The 22,148-nt window shown below is 40.6% G+C and overlaps 1 protein-coding gene across 7 annotated transcripts in view; it reads right to left on the bottom strand.

Annotated features, from left to right (window-relative positions):
• Positions 1-22,148, bottom strand: part of LOC100745429 (polypyrimidine tract-binding protein 2) — a 423,740-nt gene that overhangs the window by 321,742 nt on the left and 79,850 nt on the right. The window lies entirely within an intron of this gene.

The raw sequence follows: 22,148 nt of genomic DNA, 5'->3' as shown, positions 1-22,148 counted from the left end.
AAATAATTTTTTGTTTCTTAAATAAAATAAATCTTAACGAAGAAACGAATAATACTAATCGACTTCACGAGATTTATTGAAATGTTACACCGATGTAACGACGAAGACGATGTAACGATGAAGATTTTGCATAAAGGGACTCGAACGTAGTATATGCAAGGTGTTATTAGACTATTGTTGTCTGATTCGTGGGAGCAGTCGTCCCGTTGCCAAGAGGCACAGTCAACCTGCGACATTGGACGCGGTTTTCTGCCATGGTTATCGTCCGTTTAACTCACGATTGTTCTACGATGGTGCGTTCCGATAGATGTGAAAATCGATACGCATATGGCACACGTATTTCAAAACTGACACGACACGAACAAGTTGTTCAGGAAAAGCGAGAAGCCATTTGAAAAATGATAAAAAAAATTGTTTCTCCTAAGCACGTAATCTAGGTAGAAGGACTAGGTAACACAGTACTAAATTATTTTAAATTGTGGGACACTTTTGAAGTAGATAATGCAATATGTCGCTGAATATTCACATTATATTCTATAATAGCTATCCTGTTGGTACAATAGGAAATATAACGAAATATGAATTTAATACAATGTATGGTTATAAATTACGTCCAGGATATATAAGTAATAAGTCTTTTGACTTGCTATTCTTCGACGCATGCGCACTCCAACAGCGCGATAATCGAATCATATATCAAATGAGACGTTCTTTACGACTGTATAATCTAATAAAGTACAGGAATAAATTTTTATCAAACCAATTTGAATCCCATAATGTATAGAACCACACAATAGAAAACTAAAATAATTCATCGAACATTTCGCTATGTATTTGAAGGAATATTTACATAGTCAGATCAATGGTCCGGTTAATCCGAGTGCAAATACCGTGTACAAACGAGAAATGATAACAGTTGTGACCAAAATTTAAAAAATTATAGCATAAATTTATATTTGTATGGACACAATTACAAAAATGATGTAGGCAGAGATTTTCTTTACTCGTTAAATACTTTATTTTGGATGTATTGTATGCTTTTGTGTATTATATGCATTCTGCACATCTTTTTACCTTCAAATTTTCCATAAATTCATAAAACTCCACGGTATAGTGATTTTATCAAGAATGGACGATGGTCAAAAGTAACAAAATTTTCGGAAAATCGCCCTGCTGGACCAAATATTCCACAGTCTAATGCTATCAACTCATGCAGCATGAGTGAATTCATTCCCGTTCAAAGACACCCGGTGTATGACCGTGCACACGGCCGCATAGGCGAAAAGAATACGCGGCTGAGCAAGGTGAGGAACCGAGAGGGCACGACGAGGGCCCTGAGAAAGAGCTTCGAGTATGACAAAGATGGAACAACGCCTATGAAAACGGACGAGGGACGTTGGAGGGCCAGAGGAGAGTTAGCGGGAGGGAAACGAACGGGAGACCTTGCACAGCGTGGCTCCGAGTCGCGTAGAAAACGCCGCTTTGTGTTAGGGTAGCCTGTGCATAAGAGAGGAAGTACAGGTCTAAAGGAAAAGAAGGCCCTCGTGCGTCTCCGCTGGCGGCGATTCGCAGGCGTAAAGGCCTGTTCACATGGCCGTTCTCCACGGCACGCACGAAGACGCTTCGATTGGGCTGCTCCCGTGATATTCCGCGCTCGTTCTTTTCTCATCGCTGTTTCTCACGGAACCGCCGAGGCTATCGAGATTAACGATGAAAGCGCGGTTGGAGAAGGTTTTGGAATAGAATTCTTGGTAGACGTCTTGAATTTATGTTATTATATTTTAATATTTCACTTTTCCTAACATTGAGAGAACACGTGATTCTTTAGATATCTTTTATTAGATATTCTGAATTTTCTTTGATCCATCTTGTTACCATCTTGATTTGAGAACCTGCTTCCTCTCCTTTCTTGAGAATATTTTATGTTTTATTACACGTGTTTAATATCTACGCGTACTCCAAGTGATTTATGTTAATGATATTACGTACATTTAACATTTGCGTTAAAAATGTTTATGAAGCAGGAAAATAGATAATAAATAATCGGTTGCGTGGAAAAGTCGTTCCTGGAAAGTTCGTTTTTTGAAGTATTCGCGAGTTGTAAGAGCGTTCTGAAAAATCGTTTGGAACGAGTGTTATTTGTAAATTGAATTCACGTGTTTCAAATATTTCTCGCGAGGCCAATTTTTTCCCGCGCACATTTGAAAGCAGACCGCGGTACGTGGAATTTCGATCGCACGAGTTCGTCGAATTCCTCGACAAAAACGTTGCAAGAAATCGAAACGTTAACCTTCAGATATAAATATCTCGGGAACAAATATGAGCGGACAAAAATTTCTCCAGTTATTTATTTATATAGGGGCGTAGCTATTTTTTTAAACGATCGCACATAAAATGGCGTTTTTTTAAGTTAATTGAAAAAAGTTTGAATGTTTCATATCTTTGAAGTTCAATTTGATTAATATCATTCTATTAAAAAAAAAAATTATATAAAATATGCTCACATTGAGATTTTTATAAATAAAATTCTATATTTCGTTCTGTTTTGTTTGCAAGCGCAAATGAAACTTTTATCCGGGCATTTTTATATTCCCATGTAGATCGTCAATGAGTTTGTTAATTAACCGAAAATTTTTTGATAAAACTCTCGAAAGAGTTGAATATGGGCAGGTGCATCAACGTTATCGCGCGCTCCATCGTGAGCGATGCAAACACAGCCATTAATTAACAAACCTAACGAGTTTTTTAAACTTTTTCCACCCATTTTATCCGCGAATTGCAACCATTAAAGTGGTTAACTGTAAATTAACGAAAAAGTTATACCAGTCATGAATTTTTATTTAACTATCGAACAAACAATGGCTGTCACAATTATATAACTAAATTATAGCTGAAATTCCATAAAGACAGACTTTAGTTTTCGAAAACCTCAAATTTATGTACAATATATTAATCTTTTTCGCTTCACATTGTACCATAGCCTTCAAATAACGGCATAAGAATTATAAAAGGAAAGATTACATATGTACACAGAGCCAAAGGGCCCAATCTTCGCTAGGTAATGTGTAGACGAGCCTTAAGGAATGGAGTAGGCCGTGAAACGAAAAAAGATGCGACGCGTTACGGGCACGGCGTAAGAAAACTGCATCGAACAGTCCAAAATAAAAGGCTATAAGTTGCCGTCCCTGATGTTTCTCGGAATCCTTTAGCGGGCTCTTCCTGTCGCTGGACGTCGCACACGCGATCTATCGACCGATTAATATATACATACTCGAAAAGTCATTCGTTAGTATCGCGCGGGTTATATAAAACCACGCAACACCAATGTTACGTAACGACAAACGCGAAATGGCATTCTTCGCTAACGACAGCCCATATATGAATATTCGAATTACGTAAAAGCCTTTTGTTTGATAATAGTAAATTTATATAGCTGATAGCTTTATGGACTTTTACGGGAGTTCTCCTTAAGCTGCGTCCTTAACGAATCAACAGCGAGCAACTTTTTGTCAATGTTGCATGCTTCTTGAAAAAGTTGCTGGTCGTTGCCCAATATTTCTCCATGTACTTTCGCGTTTCTATCGTCAATTGCACAAGTTGCTGCTTGTTGCCTGTTGCTTGTTTACGTGAACAGCATTTTTGGAGGTTATGAGACAAAGGAGTTTTAGGAAGAGGGCGCGTCGATCGACGGCTACAACACTGTTAAACCAGTCTGCATGGGAACGTACCCATAGAATCCTGGCTGGCCGCGTACACAAAGGACGAGCCACCTTCTACGTGTAAACTCGTGCCAGGAGGGATCGTATTTGCGCACACATCGGCGAACAGGTTTCTGGATGTCCTCCTGCGCTGCTGCCGTGCGCATGATTGTCTTCGAGAGGTTCTAAATTAGGAGAGCTATACAAGGTGGCGTAGAAGAAAGGAGATGAAGGGCAGAATGTCGCAGGCATTCGTGTTGAACACGATGTCCCAATGGCATTACGTTAATGTAACGATCAACACCAACGACGAAGAAAAGTTTAATTAAACTGGAATCCCGGCGTGCCTCGCGTCAAGCTTTAATTACCGGTAAATTGGTAACATTATTACGAGAGGAATAAACCGGTCGGTTTTTCAATGTTTCGTTATTGCGACGACAATTCGTTTAGCTGGACGATCGACGAAAGAAGCAAATAAAATCATCTATTTGCGGCCAATGAAGACAACGGTTCATGCTGATGAGTTATCATTTCACGCTGGACGTGGCCCAAAATACACGTTGTCAATTCCACGCCGCCATTATACAGAGCAACCACCAGGAGCGCTAGTCATTCATGATCTCAAGGTTCGTTGCGACCTTCTGCCGCTGCAACTGTGTTATTTGATGCGTTTCAATAAGACAATCTTTCCTAGTTCCCTTTTCCTTATTTTGTTGAAATTTATGTATACTATAAATAAACACTATATCTAAGATTATTTTTAATGAGAATGGAATTTGCTTTATTGACATTCCAACATTAATTAAACAATGCAACGTAATTCAACGGCCTTGATACTTCAACCGATGAATAGCTTGTTATAATATTTTAAGAATTCAAAGAATTTCGCTTTTTAAATATGTATGGGCACGATAAATCCTTTTATTCTCCGTTTTAAAAATTTCGTAAGGTAATCTGTTTAATTGGATGTACATTTTTTACGCATCACGTTTGACGTATGCTATTCGTTATTGAAACGAATCTGCATAGATTTATAACAGTCGATTACCGCGTATATTATTGTTTCAGAGAACTGATTCCAAATGCGATCGACACGTATAAAATATTCAAGTTGTTAAGAATGTAAACAGGAAACTGATCACACTAAAATGACGTTTAATAAAATTATATATTTAACGAATAAATTTGATCAAATGATGCTTCTATATAATACAATGCTTAATATTTATTAGAAAATCTCCATTTGTAAACACATTATCTGTTTACCGCAATGGATAATATGAAAAATTAATCGAAATTTTTATATAATTATTAACACAACGTTTTCCGCAATAACTCAACGATTAGTCTAGAAAATACGATCTAATGTACTTGGCATTTACGTCCAGATTTTCATGAACATATCGGACAAATTAATTTTTATTTATTATGTATAATTCCGTTGTCTGAAAGTGAAAAACGTTGGGAAGGAAAGTGTCTTAAATCGGAGGGGTGGCAGAGAATGTAAGATCGTAACGATTGTAAGAATGTAATGCAGAAATTGACCTCCTGAAACAGTCGTTTAGAGTGAAAAATGTATTGAAATATGGCCAGAAATTTCGCACGTAGCCGCAATTAATTTTTCCATATCAACGAAGTCGAATCAATTAAGTGTCTTTTTCCGGAAACTGGCTCTCTGCTCGAAAATAAAGTTTCACCCACCTGCATCGTAATACAGTTTCGAGTTAATGAGATCTCTTTCATCGTTTCACTCACTTAATTTAATAATTATTTTAGAAGGAAAGTAGAGACAAATTTTCAATTTATGGGAACGTGTTGAACAATACTGGGATACTTTGAATGATCCTTTAAAGCTGCTGTAATAATTTTCTCCGATTTATTTCGGAATGCAACAAATATTAAAATATTCGCCTCGTTAAATTTATGATTAAAATATATTAGAATCTATGTATGTAACATAGCGATTATCGAATTATTATATTCAATTCTATAGTATGCACGCAATTGAGAAATTAGCTTACCTTAAAAATAATTAATACTATAGAAGCAATCGATAGATAAAAAAGCACGTTTGCAAACGAAACATATTGTTTTTTCATTTCTACGTGGAAAAGCGGAACCAGACACAACACATTCGCATAAATCACGTTACAAATATCGAAAGGACGCACGTAATTTCTACCCATTGACTATCACAGCCAACATCGAAATGTCAATTTCAAATGTGTTATCATGTCTTATCGAAGGTGAGAGGCCAAGGCGCAAGTCGAAGATAAATCGAACGCAAAGGGTAAACATACAAAAGGAGGTCGCGGCTTCTCGCAACCCCCGTTTTTCACGGTTTCTTCCGGTTTAGGCGGTGTGGAGGCCATATCTCAGCCGGGAGGAAACGCTAAACACCGCTTTCAACGTGCGAATTAAGATTTATCGCGTGCTACGTTTGACCGAGAAGCCTTTCCGAGCGGCATCGTAAAGTCACGACGAAGACTTATGAGTTTTAACCAACAGCTCCACCCCGTGCTTCCGTTTGCCCCGCAGAAAACACTCAATAAGGGTTGCGATCAAAGTTAAAATCTCGACTTTTTAATATCGTTCTTTTTTCCTGTCTCGTTTCTTCCAGGTATCTGTACATAGGCTGGCGAAAGTAGAGCAACACTTTCAGACACCCCGCTTTTAGCCCCGCTGCATTCTTCTGGTCGTTTTTGCTCCAGTCACGTTCCCCTGCAGCTAACAAATTTTCTTCACTTTTCCTTAAGTATCACAAATTTCCGGAGGAAACACGAAAGATCTTTTAGCGATACGTATGAATCTTTACTCGTTTTCCAAACTGTTCTCTCATCGTCCATTCATATTCTTGAAGATTTAAATAAAAAATGGATGTTTGTATTTTCGGTAACAAGGAACGCTCTCGACAACGATTTTCATTTCAAAGTACCGTTCAAATCGACTTATCGAACGATCGAACGAATGTGTAACATGTTCTTAAAGTGCATTTGAAATTCAGGTTCACGGTTGTTTGATCGAGTTTGTCGAGAGGCGAGGAATCGAGGCGTGTCATTTAATCGCTCGCTTAAGTAATTGTTTCCGTTTCGATGGTTCTCATGCTGGAACGCAAAGGCACATCGCCGATATAACTCTATTTCTATTGCATAATACAATTTTTTGTTTAATAACGATTTTCTCCTATCTTTTATAGCGAATAATTAATAATCGAATAATCTCAATATGTGAACGATCGATGACCCGTGATGGATATTTATTATCTTACTTTAGGTTTTAATTAGTTTAATTAGACTGGAAAAAGATTACAAGTATAGAGGAAAATCTATTACAGAATACAAAGGTAGAAGGGTATTGAATATTATGAAATTTCGGACTAGTCGTTAGTTTGGAGCTTTTATCGTGCGTGTGGCAACCTTTGATAACATTAATAGAAATTGCTACAGCCTTAGAACATCTTCTGACTCATGTTCTTCGTGGATTCTTCAATTAATCTATAATTTAGTTATGTAATTTATGAGCGACGGTTAATGATCCGTGACGAGAACATGAGTGGCTCGTTTAGATTACCACTGTAAAAAAGCACAGTATCGGTGCGTCAGTAATACTCGTAATACCGTGGAGAAATATCGTCTTGGAATTATTATTATTCGTGTGTACTCACACGAAGAAATATCAGTGGTAAACTCGTCGCAGTCATATATTCGCTATTTTTTCAATTTCTTTAGTCTGCGGCTCGTTTTATGTCGTATCGATCATTCATTTTCTGAAATTGAACAACGTATTGTGTAATTCACGTTAGAATAGATTCGCAGATTCGAGTCATCGATTTACAAGTTTGTAAATCTTCAAAAATATATACATCTTCGAAGATGTCAATTTTTGTTCGTTCGTTATAAAAACTACATACATGTTTTAGAGAAAAATCGAGGAATCACTCGGAGTACCGGCGTATTTGCCAAAGTCGTGTTTCGAAATACCGCAAGTTGAAACTGCCTTTCGTTCAGAAATAGTAGAATTAAGAGAATCTATATGAGAGAATTCATAGAAAGGAATATAAGAGACAATATCGTGAAACGAAGTTTTATAATTTCTTTCGGGCGAGAATGACGAAGAAATCGGCTGGTCTGTCCACAGAAATTGATTACAATGTTACAGTCATTTTGGTGCACTCCTCTCGCAACTACCACTGTTATAAAGCTTCCACGATCAATCATAGCGCGCTCTGAAAGGCAACAAGACATTAATAACACGCTTGGATCGTTTCCACCAGATCTCTTCGTATATAGTAAGTTCAATTTCAAAATAAGACCGAGCGAAATTGAAAATACCAAAGGAAATCTCGTAAGCATAGCTGACCAGAAGCCAGCTATGTTTCTTTCCAACGCTTTCAACCCACTCTCTTGCTCCAATAAGAAAAAGAAAGAGGAATAATAACAAAAATGCAACGCGTTGTACGAAAAATTAGTTTCAGTGTATTAATTATAATTTAGCATCGAGGATACGACTTTTATTATTTTAATGCAAGTAGCCCTTTCATATAGTGTATGAAAATTGTTGCTAGTGACAACTGAAGGAACAAACTGCAACATTTACAATTACAAGTACCTAAATCTTCGGAACTAACCTAAATTCCCAAAGCACAAGGATTCCGAGCTACGTACACCTCGAGCAGAGTCGTGACTGAACCGAAATTCCAGAAGAACGTTGCCAGCGCGAGGAACGAGACAAGTAAAATTAATCTAAATTAAGTAATCGTCGGTGTCTCGGGCAAGCAAAGGACTCGATGCCTAAATAAAACTAAGAGGAACGTTCCCTGCCGTAATCGCGCTCCTTTCCCTTCAACAATCCCCATTTTAACGCATCTCTCTTACTCTTGTTTGACCCAAGGGTACGCGCCATCTGCTATCCGTCTGCTTCGGTTAATTAATTGGCCAGCTTGTCCCTGCCGCGACTCGCGTTTCCATCCTTTTCGTCTCGTACGCCAGTCAGCCGATAATAATAAATTCACGACAGCGAAAACCACCGTTAAATCATCGATCTTTCGCAATAAGTCATTAGTTAGACGAATACAGGCTGACCACTCGATGGATTTTGACATTTTGACGCGACACCGAGTTGGTGATTGAAAATTCGCTGCCATGCTTGATGGATGCGGTTAAACGTTCGGTGAAGGCGTGTTCGAACATTTCAATTATTCAAGAATTTCTATTTTAAGATTCCAATTTGATCCTAATCGATGATCTTTATTGAAATTTCTATTAATCAGACTAAAATTTTTCCATATTTGTCGCTGCTAGGATTGTCACGCGATTAAAAGACACACGGAGAGTGCAAAATTGCACAGAATGCGAACGTAGAGAGATATACGAAACATCCAAGCTACGGTGCTTTCTATGATACTAGGTAAACCAGTTTTCCACTACCGATCTACTTCTTTAAATATATATTACGAAAAATATGAAAATCCGCGTTCTAATCTACGAGCCCTTTCCCTCGAAACATGTCAATACCGAATATCCGCTGAGTTAGCCAAAACTTGCCAATTTTTATCCCTCGTCTCTCGAGGGATAAGCTCAATAAACTTTGTAAACGTGTAAACAACTAGCGATCCATCCAAAAATGTTGTAAAGTCTACTTGTAAGTTGATGTTAATATCGAGTAAATAAATTCCACTGCCTGGCACGTGCACGAGTTACGAATCTGAACCTTCGCTGCCTGTCACAACCGACGGAGAGTCACTGGCCGTGCAATTCTCATAAATCCCATTTGAGCCGAGAAACGAGAGATGGCCGAGCGACGTGGAATCAAATAGTCGTGGTGGAGGAACGAGAAGAGCGGAACTAGATGCATAAATCGCGCTGCAACCGTTCGTTTAAAGGGTATTCCGCGCGCGAGCACGCGTTAATTGCCGCGGACAAGTCGATCGTGGTCCTGAGTCGGCGATAGCGGGTTAATTAACCGAGGTGTCAAAGCGTGTCGTGCGACGCGACTTGTTGCGAGCACGTTCTTCTCCACCGTCGTCCCATTCCCTTCCATTCCAACGGGACGTTGTCCGTCTGCCAGCTGGGCTTCTGGCCAACTTTCGCCCCCCTGAATCCGTTTGACTTCCTAGATCATACCTGTCCACGGTCTACCAGACGCGTAGCGGTTACCATGATCTCGCGATCTCGTGTAAACTGTCACCTATCGAATCTTTTATATCCAGTCCCCTTCCTCGCTATTACGTGCGTATTACGGGAAACCTACGCAAAATCACCCTACTTGGTTATACGCTCTGCTTCTTAAAATTGAATAATGAAATAAAATCATATAATTTCTTATAATTCCTATATAGGAATTAAATACATAGAAACGTGTGAATATCTTCGAAGGGCACTTCGAAGGGTGCTTTGGTACTATAAAGACGAATGTTTCGTAGCCACTGTGTGTGTATTTATTTATTTATTCTTCGTAATGAAGATTTAGAATAAAATTTAGAATTTGCAAGTTACGTTTCTCTGGTTTACGCTTGCAACCATCGTGCTTGACATCCTTCGTACTGAACGTTTAGACCTTATACATACACGGCTTAAACTTATCGAATTCTCGCAGCATCCATACTTCAAAAACATACAGATTCGAACAAAAACATAGAATATAAAAGCATAACGATGAACGCTGCACTGTAACACATACGTATAATATCGACAATATGTATATAATTGAAAGCTGCAAATAGTGGGTTTGACATACTGTAACGGTGTTGGTTGACGACGCGTCTCGCGAAAGAAAGGGCTCCTTGCGTAACCCGTGGGATAGCAAACTCGCGGGATATCGGTTGTCAAACTCCTGACAACGGACGTCAGACAGAGAGAAGCTGGTCGTTTTCATTTCGGCGTCCAGCCGTTCTCCTCTCTTTGTGGCCTTGTCAAATCTTCACCAGGGGAACCCTGGTCTACTATGCGCTCTAGACTCTAGACGACGACAACGACGTTTCTCGATGGAACGTATACGTTTGCCTTTCCATTATCCCTTTCGATTTCAACCATTCTCAAACGATTCTCCTCCTCCTGGTTAAGCACGCTAAGCGATTTGATCGTTTTTAACGCGCGAACCTTGATCTCCGAATCTTGATATTCTCCTAATACGTACGATTATTACGATTTCCAAACGCGTATTAATAAACGACACTGAAAACAACAATTTCCTCTCAGCGTATTTTTTTCTCGAATTGCTGCGCGAATAGACGAGACGATAAGCGAGTTTCGACCGAGAAATCCTTCGGTGTTTCATCGTTATCCCCCGGCGAGAAGAACTAGGGTGTGTACTTTAATCCCGATGAAAAACATCCACGTTTTTGTTTCTCTCTCTTTCTTGTTTGTCATCTTTTTTCGTTGGTATTCTTCTTCTTGCTCGCGGAGGGGCTGAATAGAAAGTTTCTATTATTAATCGCAAGGATAGTTCAGCGAGTGTCGTGGATTTATTTGCGGATGGTCGTTGCGATTGGAATTGAAATTTTGTAGCCGTATTGTTTTCTACCGACAAGGGTACTTTTAGTACTTTTACGGTTACTGTTGGTAATTGTCTCCAACTTTCTTCTGGTATTAATAGCGACATTCGTATTACAAATCATTAGGAATTTACATAGTTAAATGTTAAATTGAAATTAACGATGTTTGATGTCAATTTGTTTCTTTTTTCCTTTTTTTTTTTTTTTTTTTTTTGATGGACGAACAATTCCAAAAATATCGTACAAAGTTACCAACATATTAACGATATTATAGAAAAAACGAGAACCGAAAAGGACCGATAGTAGACGAAAAATAAAACCAAGCGACATAAACGCTGGCGTAATGAGAAAACACGATCCCCAATTACGTTAGGGGCAGCTAAGCGTAATCGAATGGCGAGCCTTCGATCGTCGCGTTGCGCCCTCTTAGATCAGGCTCAGATACTCGTAGGGATCATCGTAAATCAGCTACTCCATCGCGTGACCTTCGAGTCGACTGCGTCACAATATTTCTTTTTTCTGCAACAGTTCCCTTATCGAGCGAACGCGAAAAGTGCGACGCGAGTATTTTTTTTTTTTTTCCTTTTTTTTTTTTTTTTTTTTTTGATGGACGAACAATTCCAAAAATATCGTACAAAGTTACCAACATATTAACGATATTATAGAAAAAACGAGAACCGAAAAGGACCGATAGTAGACGAAAAATAAAACCAAGCGACATAAACGCTGGCGTAATGAGAAAACACGATCCCCAATTACGTTAGGGGCAGCTAAGCGTAATCGAATGGCGAGCCTTCGATCGTCGCGTTGCGCCCTCTTAGATCAGGCTCAGATACTCGTAGGGATCATCGTAAATCAGCTACTCCATCGCGTGACCTTCGAGTCGACTGCGTCACAATATTTCTTTTTTCTGCAACAGTTCCCTTATCGAGCGAACGCGAAAAGTGCGACGCGAGTATGTTTAGGGGTGCATTACAAAGGATAATTGTTCCCGTGGTTGCACAGAGGGCTAATAAAAGGTTGATGAATTTATTAATCCGTTGGACTTATTTACGTAGGCTCGGAGCGGAGATGTTTGTTCGCGATTAGATTCGCGAGTAAGGTTTCTCCGATTATTATTACGAAACAAAAGTTGCATGTTGCGACGAAGCGAAGTTGCATTTTAACGCAGTGCATTTTACAGACCGTTTTCTTTCGCATTTGAACATCAAATTACGAGAAAATCAATTTCCCCTTCTTATTCGTAATTTCCGGAAGTCCACAGGCAAAGTTGTTCGCGAACTAAGACTTCTGCTTTCGATAAAACTGCTATTTCGTTTAGATCTAGATTTAGATAATTCCAGATATTCTTCGTATACTTTCAATTCCTGTGATTCCGCGTATTCTTTATATTAATAGGATTCTCGCAATTTTTCATTTGGAAAATACTCGAAGAACACGAGTCATGGAAAAATTGCTCGTCTCGAGTGACCTAAACTAAATCATTGTAACAAATACAATCGCAAGTTTCGCGAAACGTTCCCATCTAAAACTCAAACGTGAGATTCCACTACCATTGGAATAACACGCACAATACATGCGCACCGCGTTCCAACTATTCACCCATCGCGAACAGCGTGCACAATGGACCCATACACTCGTTCACCACTTCTGCAGACTGCGAAACCCCCGATTCCAGGTTCCGTCAAAGGAACCAGCCGCGTTTAAACCTACTCGACGGCGTTTTTCAGCGTCCCGCGAATTTCGCGTCGAGTGCACCGCCTCCGAGCGAAACCACGGGACAAAGGCTGGTGGATGGGGGGAAATCGAGAAAGAAACGGAAGCCCGCGGCGTCGTTCGAGCCCTTCTTCGAACCGACGCGACGCCATGATGCCGGAGGTACGCGTCTCTTATTATCCTTGTGCGTGTTAATCAATCGCGACGCAGCCTAACGACCATTCTCGTCTACGCGAGATTAAACGACCGACGATGAGTCAAACCGTGCGGGATGAGTCCGCACGGCCATTGGCCTTGAGGCGAACGAACAAGCGAGAAGAGAGACAATATTTCGGTTTGTCGGTGTGTCGTTCGAATTACAGTACTCTACGATCGATATTAACAAATTAACGACGCTTAACGTTTCAAAATTCTACGATTTTATCATTGGGCGATCCGCGATCCGCTATCGCCCGTTCTTACCATTCCGTCGTTCAAGAGACAGAATCTCGCGATGATTCGTGTTACGAACAATTTCATTTTGAACTAAATTTAAGTTTGCTAGAAGTGCCTGTACGTCTGCAACCCGCCTTGCATCGGCCTATGTAAGTACGTGGTTGGTTAGGCGAAGGATCTACGTATTATACTTTACTTCGAATATCTATACATTTGTGTATTTTATGTAATCCATGGAATTGCGCGGCTTTCGATTTTTCGAATTCTAAAGACGAATTCAAGATCGAATTCTAAAATGTCGAGGCTTAGACGACTCGAATTAGCTTACCTTCCTATACGCAGCTCTGGTTCGCATCGATCGACGTCGTCGCTCAACGTTTCGATCTACCACCTGTATACATCAGTTCCACAAATAAAACACGATATATTTCCATATGAAAAATACGACCTCCGCGAACGAAACGAGTTCATCGGTAAGTACAATGAACCAAACGAAGACTTCATCGACGAGGATATCCATTAACGCACACGCGCCACGATGGATCGCGTTTAATCATCGTTGTGTATCGTTAATATCAGTTGCATTAAGTTCACGAGAAACACAGAGAGAAACAACGATGACGCGCGGATTCTCCGTGCAAAATCCATTGTTCGGAATTGTATGGTTTCGCAGACACCCTTTACGATGATTGATAATCGTTTTGCACCGATGCCTGCTCGTATATCCGAGTATTAATAATTCTAGGGTTTCGAAACAGTTCACGGCGCCTTGATTACCTAGCAAATATAGTACGTACTTATTTGTCGGCAAATACGCGTTTTGCAAATGATTAATCGATCCTCGCGCGATTTCCACGCGAGATATCGATTCGCAATTTTCCTACATTCGAGCTTTCCGACGTCATCTTCTTTTACTTTTTCCCTTTCCTTTCCTTTCTTTTCCTTCCTACCGTTTGCTTACCTTCGAAACTACCGACTTTCTTTTCCCTTACTCCCTTACTTTTATATCTTTTCTTCTCTTGTTTTCCCTCCCATCTTTCTTCGCTTCTCTTATTTCCAATCTTACATCGAATGTAAAAAAATATGCGTGTATGTACAGCGTACGGTCACTCTCGCTAACATTCGAACACTCGTTAAAGCAGAACAAAGTCTTTAAAATTGGATCGAACGATTCGAACTGTTTGGAGAAGTTAAGAGAATCAGTTTACCAAACAACGCGCGAAAAAGATTTTGGAAAAGTCTTTCTGCTCGAGCCTGCATTCCTGTCAGTTGTGTACGGGTTGAAAATTTCGTCAGATAAAAAGATTGCGAAAACTTTTATGATCGTACGAGTTTGTTCTCAATTTGTTCCAAATTCTTCAGCGGGTCAGTCAGCGAATTAATTCTTCTAACTGGCCAGAAAGAAAGAAAGAAAAAGAACTCAAGTTGTTCGATCCAATCGCGGAGAAGTTATTCCGTTTTAACGAGTAGCCGAAAATTACGAGAGCGACTGCATAGTATGTACTGTACGTATGATTCACAATTCGTTCTTCCTTTCTAGTGCACCGAGAATGTCTACACGTTTTAGCACGTTTAACGGGACCACGCGAGAAAACAGAGAAAGGCATTGTGCAAGGACGTATCTACGTACATATTTGCCCGAGATAACTAGTGAATGAGTCCGTTTATCGAGTTTCACGCTTCTATCTCTTCCTTTTCGATTCAACGCGACTTTACGCTACGAAGTTACGCTCTCGTTGCGCAACTACGATCCCATTCACGTGTTTGCATATCGTATCGGCGCTAGCGTGCAAACCGATACAGTAACTTTCAGTTGCTTGATATATTTAAATTAAAGATAAATATTAAACCACGTAAGATTGTTGCGGGAATTCGTTCGTTGGTCCAACAAATTTTACTTTTCACGAAATGAAATTATCGTGAAAATTCAATTTGTTATATCGATTTCCGTTCGGTCGTATTCAAATTTCTTTTCAACCAATTATCCATTATTTCATGCGTTTATGGGAAATGCGAAAGTGCGAAATTCCAGAGAATCCGTATAATACGAAAAGATATATCTTTTGTTCGTCAATTTTCAGCAGCAGTCGGTTTCCAGCAAAACGTTTTCCAAAGAAACGTTGCCTAATGGCAAGCATGTCGTTTATGACACCGCGGCATATAATGGCGACACGGGTGACGCGCCTGATTTTATTGAACCAGCATACACACGGTCTAAGGAAAGTAATTTATCGCTGGCCATCGTCTGCTTAAACCAACAAGGAATAATTTGTTGCGTCACGCTACCGGACATTGTCCCTCGGAATATCTTTGTCTCTCTATCACAGAAAACGGGACGGATCGTTGTATGCAACGTTGTAGACCTCGAACATTCTATAAAGATGTCTGGGGCAGATTAGAAACAGCGGTTTCCAAATCGCTATTTAATAAAAAATAAAAAAGAAATCGTTAATGATATTTAAGGAAATTTTAACTTTAGCAAAAGTCTTGTTCGATAGAAAATACAGCAAACATATTATCGAACAATCGGAACGATTAAAGTTGCCATCATCGTCGATATCGATATCGAACGTACGAATCGTCTTTCAAAACGGATCACGTAAATAATTTAGTCGATTTTTCTTATACACGCATAATGCAGACAGTTATATCGATCATTAATCGAAAACGAATGAATTCGTGAACGGAGCAGCATCGTTTTCATTATTAACTTACCTTTCCCGGCTGCATGAATAATTTAATAAATTTCCGTTTTCCATTACGCGTTGACAAATTCATCGGATTTGATGCCGTTCCGACTGCTTGATTTAACGTTGCTCTACTTTCGATAAAAATAAAACAAGAGGGGCAAATAAATATTAATGAGAAGAAAATTGTACAAACGGCCGATACGTTCCGGCTTCGTCGAAAGCTAATATCGCGATGAAATCTCAAACTGTATATTAGCTGATGTTAATGACGGGGAAAAATGACAGAACAAAGAGTAGATAAAATACAAGCGACTGTTTGGCCGGTACGATTTCAAAAATTCCAAAAGTGGGACTGCAATTTTCGGTGATGGATGTTGAAATCAGGAAGCATAATTGCAGCTATAGTTGTAACTATAACAAAGCGAGAAATGTTTCGATACAAGAACTGATACGATAGTTTAATCGGTTTTGGTAACAACCGTTTCGGAATAACCGTTGTAATTGGTTAGAATTTTTTGTCGTTACCGATAACCACCATCGCGACGAGAGAACTTTCGTCGTTTGCCGATGATCGTTACAGATGACAGAATTTTTTGGTTGACGACGACCATTATCCGTGAGAAAATTTTATTCTGCCCATCGATAACCGTTGTTCGCGAGGCAATTCTTTCCCGTTTACCGACGATCATTATCGGCGACGCAACTATTTTTTTAGCATGCTGATAATCAGTTACGTTAACGGAAATTTACGATGATCGACAACTGATCATGATTATCACTGTTCGCTCGTTAGCGATCTGCCGTTCAAAGGAACGACGACGTCGATGTCTTTTCGTCGATGACGTTTCTCGTAGAAATGTAAAGAACGACCGTCGTTTCCGACGCCTTTTTTCGAATATTCTCTTCAAATACTCGCAGTCGCTGTAAATCGAACGAAAATCTCTGCGCCTCTTTCCATTTTCTATTAGGACGTGTTGGCAATTTTGCACGAAATTCTGGCTGATAAAACGTTACGGACACAGCGACACTGGACAGTGCATCGACTTCCGGATCCACGTTTCCATACGCAGCAGGGCGACCTCTGTACGAGAGTCGAGGCGTTCCCGGCCCTGTGTTTATTCGGAGCACGGTCGTTCATTACCCACATGACAATATTGGCTGATGGGAATTGCTTGTATCCCGTGATACGCACCATTTGATATGCGGGCCCTCGCCTCGCCAATCCGCCCCGACTTTTACGCGATAATTCCGCGATCCTCCGCCATTGTTGCCTGTTTCGCGCGTAGACGTTGCAACCAGAAGCCGCGGTTTTCTACGTTTCGTAGAATCTAAAGACTTAGAGAAGCAAAATACACAGAATAGTTTCGAATTTTCTAACTTTGACGTATCGCGTTCTACGATTAAAAGCATCGCATATACTTTACTTTCTACTATATTATATCATTTATGTGCTAATCGTACGACCGCAATACACAGCTGGCCGTAAATATCAAATATCGTAAATATAAAATACCTACTGGTTACGTTCATTGTAAAACTTGTGGGAGGAGGAGAAGTTGGAGGAAAATTCCGGCAGTGATTGAATTACAAAACAACAGGTTAAAGCGTTACATAAACGTGGTTGTAACGTTTAATACGTTAAATAATAACATCTGCACCGAACCTCGCAGAAGCGTTATGTTCTCGTCACTGATAAAAGTTCTATCAGTACGCAGGTAAGCTCATAAATCACCTGAAATATCAAGTCTACCTACCTTTCCAGCAAAATACACCTTATAGTATCTACATGCTGTGTCCACTAATCGCAAAACTTACATAATAGCAGAACTAGTCAGGCTCGCTTCTAATCTGCATATGTATATTATACGAAATATTACGAAAGGAGGAGACAGAATCCCCTTGAGACGAACAAAGGAGAAAAACCAACGATACACGATCGCTGATAAATCGCTAACTAACAGAATACAATGTAAGAAAAAAAGAAAAAAAGATAAATACCGTAAGATTGCTAGAAGAAATAGAAATGTTTACACCGCTTATAGAAGTATAGAAAACTAGTTATTTATAGATTATTTATCAGCACTAGCTAAGATAACCGTTCTAAATTAAGCATATAAATACGATATAGCGTATAAAGCGCGTAACGTAATCGCTAATCGTAAAATTGTAATCGCTAATAGCAGGCGATGCGAGACAAAACGATAAGAACGAAACGCGACACAAAAATAGGAAAAACACGAAACAGTTGTACAAGAAATTACGTTCTTTCGCTGATTACTCGGTTAAACGTATACTCCGGGGAGCGCAAACGATAATGCATAATATTTATTTCAGCGTGTAAACAATTTTGCCGTAAACAACGATGAGCCGAACGTTCGGTCCGTCGGAAAATGAATCGGACCGAAACGTAACAAAAGACAGGAAAACAATATTCCCGAAACGTTTATTCGATACGTCGCATACAGCTGTAATTAACGCTAATTTCATGCCGCGTACATTTCGCAAACGGCGCGGCAGGCGATTTTCGTAGGATCGCGATGCTTTTCGTGCGACACGCGTTAATGAATAAATAATTCGTTCGTCCAGAGACAAACGAACGATTCCCACTGCGGCCTCTTGCGAAATAATAATAATAATCGAGTTGCTTTTTAGTTTATTTAACTCTCGCATATGAAAACTCCAGTGTGCGAATGCAGGGAAAAAACAAGCTGAAAACGATACTCTCGGCGATATAATTAGAGAGAAAAATCGTTAGGTCAATTTAATTCGAACGTACGCTCCGATTCCGTGTTGCGTTCTGGCAATCAAATTGCTAATTTATTTAATTCTCTCTATTTGTTTATTAGCTGCTCGCGTCACGAATATTAAATAAAGAAGGAATATGTGTACACAGAGACGAAACACCTGTAGATATCCTTTGCGAATACGTTATGCGCGCGTTCGAAACATTTTGAAATTGAATTTTTCCTGTAACGAGACTCGTGATTATTAATTAATTAGACAGATTGACTGCAAAACGTTCGAAGACGAAGTAAACATCCAACTTTGTCCACGTGTCAGAGCAGAAAATTTGATCCATAGCCGTAAACTAGGTACCGAGCGTACGTGGATCTCGTTTGCCGTCATATTGGAAACTAATCAAGCGTTCTGTCATCATCCAGGTGTTATCAATCTCGATTACCGGGCCAACGACGAATAGTAATAGTAAGATCGTAACGGATGCTTCGATTAAGATCAAAGTTACTGCCGAGTGGACTGCCAAATGTTGCCATGGAGATCGACCACGCCGAGATCGGTCAGCTACACTCGCGTGAGTGACGTTTACGTAATCCTGAGTTCATTATGTAAATCTCTGTTGATTGCAGTCTTGATCGAATAGACCAGCAAGTCTGCCTGTAACACTTGCACATATAGGAAATTTGACAGTGCAAAAACTCATATTACGCGCATAAGACGAAAGAATATCGGACCTACTTTCGGTAGTTTGCCATCTTACCACCAGAGGGCTGATATCCCAAGCCGCGACTACACCAAGTTTCCCTCTAAATTTCCCAACAAAACTCGCTAGATAAGACAATTTTTTTATTTGCAATTTCCTTCGTCTTCGTTGCACCGATGAAATTTAATATTCGATAAAATTGATCGTTCGAGAGTTCCGTTACTTCGACGTTCTATCGGTTCTAACACGAGAGAGCTTACCGTACGAGACACGTTTCTAAGAAACAGCGGCGAGTCGCTCGAAGGAAGAAGAAATCGACCGCACGTCGAACGCTCGAGATCGCGAGCATCGTATCAACTGCGAGCGTATAGGGGTTGATCGCGGTTCGGTGGCTTTCGCACGGCGGAATTTGCATCGAATATGGCGGCTGTGAACCAACGCGTGCACGCTCGTGCGCCAATCATCGGACGCAACCACGTTGATATAAACAGGCGAGCGATGTAAATTATTCGAACGCGAGTTGCGACGCGAGCCACGATTTCGCCACTAATTTCTGATTCCTCCCTGATAGGGACGACGCCGAGTTTATCGATATTCGCGAATCTGTCGTTTACTATCGCGGCTGTCGATGCTTCGTGCGAGAATATTATCGTCGTTCGTCCACGTGTTAATTGCCGAGGGCATCGGCTTCCTTTTTTACAAATATACGCTACAACTACACGCTACACGCTACAAGTATCGAACATACTATGTCGTTCATTTCGTTTCGTTTCATTTCATTTGTATCGGATAAAATACAGAATACGAATCTAGAGCCAAGTGGCTTAATTCGAATCCGTCATCGTCGAGTCACCGAACCATTGTCGATTCGAAGCTCGAGGATTAACCTTCCATTTTGCTTAACTTTCCCAGAATCGGATATTCCACGTCGTTAAATTTCCCTGAATAATCAGTCATCCTAGACTCCCTCGACCTATCGGTATAAGAGAAGCGAAAGAATTCGTTCGCAGCCCGACGATGACCGATGCTCTAACGCTCTGACTAGCTGTAAACCCGAAACTCCGCTCTTTCCAATAGCCATTTTTTCGCAAAAAAGGTATCGCCAGCTCGATCGATACCGATTCCAGTTATCGTTGTAATTTTCCTGGCCGACATTCTCCGCTTCCGACGTCCTCTTTTTAGCCATCGAACCAATAACGTAGCGTGACACGCGTGACACGTAAAACGGAGAACAGGCCTGTGACAAATGGTCGTAGCCGCACGCAAAATGGACGCTGGATATAAATACGTTCGCAAGCTGCTGCGCAACCGATACAAAACCGCTCCATCTATCGTCCTAGGCGAAAGAAAATAAGATTCAAGTTGCCGCGTATGACAAATTTCGCGCGAGTTTTATCCAAATCGAAGATATAGAAGAAGCAAGAAACACGTTCTTATTCCCAATCGACCGAGTTTCATCGAGATTCGTGTCTCGTTACTTGCGTAGTCGAGTAGCGTTCCTCGGAAATCGGTGTGCCTGCCTTGGGGAACGTGAACGAGAAAATAGGGGAGGAGAGGGGCGGAAATGGAGGAAATTCGCGGTACCTGGTAATAGAATAGTAAATACTTCGTTAACGCGTTACTACACCCTGGTGCCCGACTGGTCACAGGGAAATCGTGCTACGGATTAAACGAACCGGACACACCCGGCCAACAATCGCCGTTCTTTTTGCTAACGCACGCACACGTAGGTTGAGACAAGAAAAACGCTTTTACGAGCAGAGAATTAGCTTCTGCGTTCCTCTTTTTTAAGGGTTAAGCTCCTTTTAAGCTTCCAAAGTTTTTCAAGTTTTCTTCTCGCAAGACAACGACGCCTTCGGGTAACGGATCGTTGGTAATAAGTAGGCTGCGGATATTTATACCGTTTACCCAAGATTCAGATACGTTTAAGCAAGTTATATACAGCACGAGCCAAAACGTAAGGGAAGGGACCGAATTCAGCGCAGTAAAGTAAGAAGAAAAGTTCGTACGAACGTATGTCCGATACGACCTCGTTTTCCGGTATAGCTAGACGTTGCTTGCAATTAGATCAACGATCTCCTGCCAATGGATAGTCGCGTTGGCCTTATTTATCGACCAGCTCGCTCTCCGGATCCGAATCCATCGAATTGCTAGCTACCGAGTCGTTTAAAATCTCTTGTTTATGAAACGTCGATTGACAGCGTCGAAACTGCTCGTCAACCTGACGTCCAAAGTTGCCGACAAATCCGTGTAAGCTGTTCGAACAAGTTCGACGACCCACCGCACGATGCATTCACGCTTCTCTATCGAACTTGCGCCTGCTCGCTTTGAGCAATTTCTCCGAACTTGGGCAAGCAACTATTACGACAGAAAGCAAGCCGTTGCTCGAACACAGTCTCGTATCGGACATACGTCGGTAGCAACTTTTCTTCTTATTTTAACGCGCTGAATCAGTCGCTGCCGTATTCCTCGCGTCTTCTCACTCGCCCCGTACATGTAACCAGTGATAAGTTACACGTACATAGCCAAACGCTTGTTCTTCGATTTTCGCCAAAGATATCTAATCTATGCTTTGGCCTGCAGGAACGAAACTTTGTTGTACGGGGAGCCAGAAATCCAGAAGACTTTGCCGAGCTGACGCGGAGAATCGATCGGCTTTTGAAACGGGACGCGACCGC

This window comes from Bombus impatiens, unplaced genomic scaffold (genome assembly GCF_000188095.3).
Source record: "Bombus impatiens unplaced genomic scaffold, BIMP_2.2 scf_0637, whole genome shotgun sequence".
In the NCBI taxonomy this organism is placed as follows: Eukaryota; Metazoa; Arthropoda; class Insecta; order Hymenoptera; family Apidae; genus Bombus; species Bombus impatiens.
The sequence above is the reverse complement of the archived record's forward strand: the minus strand, read 5'-3'. Positions and strand labels throughout refer to the sequence as shown.